This window comes from Sylvia atricapilla, chromosome 8 (genome assembly GCF_009819655.1).
Source record: "Sylvia atricapilla isolate bSylAtr1 chromosome 8, bSylAtr1.pri, whole genome shotgun sequence".
Classification (NCBI taxonomy): domain Eukaryota; kingdom Metazoa; phylum Chordata; class Aves; order Passeriformes; family Sylviidae; genus Sylvia; species Sylvia atricapilla.
This window is the reverse complement of record NC_089147.1, coordinates 4,306,300-4,311,142: the sequence shown is the minus strand read 5'-3', so window position 1 is coordinate 4,311,142 and position 4,843 is coordinate 4,306,300.

Sequence of the window (4,843 nt, the reverse complement as noted above, 5' to 3'; positions counted from 1 at the left end):
GGCTCCTTAGTGGGGGGTGTAACACAATGGACCCCTCCACACCCCTCCTGCCTCCCTGGATCTCCATCCCATCCCCAGCATTTATGCACCAGAACTGCACAGGATTTGATCCACTCCAGGGTGCCCCAGGTGCACAGTAGTTACCTGTATTGAATCATTGCCTTTAAAACAATCAAGCTCAGTCCTAGATTACAAGGTCTGGGTGCATAAACCCTCAGCACAAAAATTTTTCTCTTATTTTGCTAACTGCTTAGACGTAAAGCCGTAACAGAAAGGAATTGTCCCTGTGACTCATATTTTTCACCATTTGGTCATTAAATAGTGATGGATATAAACCTATAAAGTATCTAAACTGAACCTTTTAACAATCCATGAGCAATACTATCATTTCTTTAATAGAACTCGCTGACCGTGCCTTTCTCAGATGCCATTTGTCATTTTCAGCCTGCAATAATCAATAACTTGGCTTTGAAATAAATAATATAACAGTCACAATATATTATCTTTCAGGCTGGCCTTATCCTAACCATAAAACAGGACTAGGAGAGATGAAAACTTTAGGAAAATGCCAAAAATGTAATACCTGAGAGTGGGAGCTAAATTAACAAGCAGCTTTACATAGTTTCCCTTCCAAATTAGTTTGTGTTTACCTTTCTTTTAGGAAACTGTACCTACTTTTCAAATAAAAAGGAGAATTTGGGATCATCTGATTTCAGGTTTGGGACAGATGCCACCTTTCTGTGAGGCTGGTGCCACGTTTCTCTCCCAGGTCAGAAAGGTGTGTGAGCTCCAGCTCCTGCTGCTGTTATTCAGTGCAGCAATTATACACATGCTAAGTTTTAAACATATGACTGTTGCATTAAAATCAATAGGGCCCAGAGCACCCTTAAACTGAACGTTGTCTCTAAAAGCCCAGCTGGAGTTTAGAAAAGCAGCTCCACACTGAGGTGGCTGAATCCTGCTGAAGTTTTGGGGACTTTCCTCAGCTCCCTCAGTGGGAGCAGGAGGTGACATGGGTGTGCTGGCAGTGCCGGGTGTGGTGGCACATGCCAGCTGTCCCTGCAGGAGCTGTGCTGGCACCTGAGGAGAGCCCTGTGCCTGCTGCTGTGTGCTGAACTCCATCTCATGAATGCTTTGGACAGAGTCTGGTGGCACCAACACAAACATAAATTCCATCTGCTTCCTCTGCCACCTCAGAAATACCCTCAGAGGGGTGGAAAGAACAGGCTGGAGAGCTGTAGGACAGGGTACACATAGGATGCAAGAGCAAGCTTAGCTCTGGATTTCCTCCTTTGGCCAAGTCTTGCTCAAATCTTTAGTAGTCCCACATATTTATATTCCTTGGTTGAATCTGATCCATGGCTAAAAATCCTTCCAGAGCTCTGCCTGGGCTGGTGTCTGATCATTTCTACCCAAAAGCAAGACTGCAGTTTCAGTGAGAGGGGGGAAGATGCCAGACCTTGTTCAGGCTCAGGGGAGCAGTGCTGAGAGCAGAAAAATCCCCAAGAGAGAGGAAGCTCAGAAGAGAGTTTGCATCAAAGTAAAACTTCCTAGTTCAAACTTCTGTCACAGCTGGAACACACCAACACAAGCACCGCTCACAGCCTGTGTCCTTCACTCAGGAAGGGAGCACTGTGACTTGGAGGTGACAAAAAGGGACATTTTTACAGCCCAGGGCTTCCTCCTGCCCACCCTGAGGTGTGCAGGGAAAGGTTGGGCAGCCAGAGCCACTGTGGTCCTGCTCCTTAGGGCTGGATATTTTCTGATTAAGGAGAGAGAGGCACTGTGTCCTGCCTGGAAAAACTGGCCTGTAAGTGCTGCTCCAAGACTCCCTGCTGAGCTTCTCGAAGCTTTGCTGAGTCTGAAAGAGCAAAAGAAAAGGGGAAGGCTTTGTGTCAATAAATTCTGGCAGATCAGCTCTGAGGCAATGCTTTCCCAGCCGTCAGTGTAACAGCTTTGGCTGCTCTTCCCAACTGGAAGCTCTTTCTGGAAGCTCTCCCAGACCACAGTGATGCCCCAGGGCAGGATCATGCCCAGCCCTCGAAAAATGCAATCCCTGACAGCGAGAAGATCCCAAGAGATCATCCCCCCTCACCCCTGGGTGCTGTTGAATCACTGAGATTCAGCTACAAACAACAGATGCTCCTGTCCTCAGGTCTGAGCAGCCCTTGTCACTCCCGTGGTTTTTTTGAACTAATGGTAACAATTAAAACCTCACCAGCTCCGTGCTAAAGCTCCTCCATCCCCTGCTGCAGGTGGAATCGATGCAGCCCCAGCCCTCAGCACCCCACCAGCCACTTTGTCTTCACCACCTTTTGGAAGTCGCTCCATCACCCCTGCCCCACGCCAGGTCTGCAAGGCAGGAAAAAACAGAGGTTCAGGGCCTCCCACAATGAACTCCCAGCCTCAGCTCGACTCCTCAGCAACTCTTGTAAACACAAATAATCAATTTTACACTGTCCTTTTTTTAAGAGCAGGAAAGAGGGAGTTGGAAGGAAATGATTTGATTTAATTTTCTCCTCTACTTTTGAGCAGAATTGGAGACTACAATTAGGGAGATGAACTGAGAGAGGACAGACACGAAGGGCTCTGTAAGATCTCTGAGGGGAGATGACTGGGGTCTGCAGAGCATTTGTTATAAGTAACACCAGCGCGTGAATCTAAAAATAGTACCTCTGATGCTGTGTGTATATGACTGATATTAAAAATGACTGATTTAAAAGGAAGTGCTTCACCTCTGTTGCCAACCAGCAAGGTAGCTCTCCAGTATTCTCAGACTTAAATGCTGCCAGTATTTCACGTTAGGATAGTCATAAAGTTAAAGGTTAATAGGCTGTACAAATGACAGAGTTTAAAGGGAAAAATGAAGATGGGAAGATTTCTAGCACTTAGGGAACATTTTAAAAATGACGCTCCTCTGCCTAATGTAATTTTTCCTATATTCTTTCTCATGCTGTTGATCATTATTGAAATTATTTCTATTTGCATAAGTGATTTCTCCTTCACTGCCCACCTCCGTTTGCTTTTTGGATCATCATTACTTCCCACAGCACGTGAGTCATAATCCTGCTGCCTGCCCTGGGAGTCTGCTGCTGTGAGAAGGGTGAAATTAAAGCCACAGCCTCGCAGGGAGGATGGGCAGGGAGACCCAGAGCACGAAGAAGGCTTTTATTTAATTGCAAGTCATTAGGATTGGCATTAGGAGGAGCAAGGCAAGGCAAGAGTGTTGCTGGAAATGGGATTTGGTTGTGGGATTTCAGGTCAGCTCAGCAGAGGTGGAGAGGGGCAGCAGGGTGGTGCTGGGTCAGCCTTGATGCCATGGGTGGGGTGCACTGTGCTCTCTAACCCTGGAGGTGGAGATTGGAGTCCAACAGTGAGATGTACATAGTTTAGGTAAAGACTTTCCACAGAATCCACAAGTTGTCACCTCTGCTTTGGCAGAGGGGGAAAAATTCTCCCTTGTTGTGTCTGTTGGCCTTCCAGAGCAACTGGGAAAAGTTGTGCTGGAAAAGGGGTGAAAGATGGCTCTTTAAAACCTACTTTTCATTACCCCAATGCTCTTCCCTCTGCCTGAGCAGATCACAGGAGGATTCAGGGTGGAAGGCTCTGCTCAAGGTGGTTATCTCTCGCCTTGTCCCGAATACAACATCCCACACATCACAGGGCTAAGCTGCAATCAGCTGTGGGCAACAAGTGGGGGCACCTTCCAGACAGAATTGATTCTTACTGCTTTTGTCACTCTTCCTGCTTTTGTCATTCTTACTGCTCTCTTTATCCTTATTGCTTTCTTTACTCCTGTGGGTACCTGACAGTCCTCTCCTGGTCTTGCTGAAGTCTGGGGGTGCAGAGGCTCTGCCTGGAAGGCAAATAAAAAGTCTGATCTCTGCCTGGCTTTGACACTCTGTGCCTTCACAGGTGCCTCTGTCTGGGGCTTTTCTTCCTCTGTTTTTCAGGAAGTTTCTATTTTTCTGGAATATGTTCCTAAAAACCTTCTGGGCCTGAGAGACGCTGAAGAAACCAGGTACTCCTGATTTATTGTACCCTGAGCAACAAATAGGTCTGGAATAAAAGTGATTACTGAGCAAAGCCTCCTCCCCTCTGCAGCTGAGATGGAGAAAGGACCACGCCTTGGGGTTCCCTCTGGTGAGGAATTTTGTGGCTTTGACACAGGGCCTGACCTTTGATTCTGCACAGAAAGTTCCTGAAGTTGTAGGAGATGCTCCATTCAGAGCTACTCTGAAAACCAGGACATCAAGCCTTGGCACTGCTTTACACCACAACGACACAGAGTCTGAGATTCAGAAGGTTGAAAATGACTCCTTCATTTCTGGGATGTGTCTCCCTTTTGTACTATTCCACACAGACCAATCTGACTGGTGACACAAAGGCAAAACCTCTTCAATCACATTGGTCAGGCCAGAGGGACATCAGGAAGTCCCTCCTAGGGAAAGGAAGGAAAAATGTAGGTACAGTTACAAAAACATTCCTCCTGTTTACAGACAATTCCCTGGGAAAAGAATTTCAGAAAACCAAAACACCTCAGACATGGAACCAGGGCTACAAAGCCTCACATTCCTTGTGCATAGACCTGGGAAAACCCAGGGAGTGCATCTCCTCATGGATAACTGCTGCACTTGGCATCCTGCAGAAGGGACTCAAGACTGCAGTGGAGCCTTGTCCTGCTATGAAAAAAACCCATGCACAGCACATTTTCACGAATTTCTATGGAATTTTCCAGGAATATTGAATGGCATTTTCTTCCCCCTTTCCTCTCTTGATTTCCAATGTTCCAGCCCTCAGTTAGCTGCTGCTATGCTACATATCTTCCAAAACTGTAATGTTA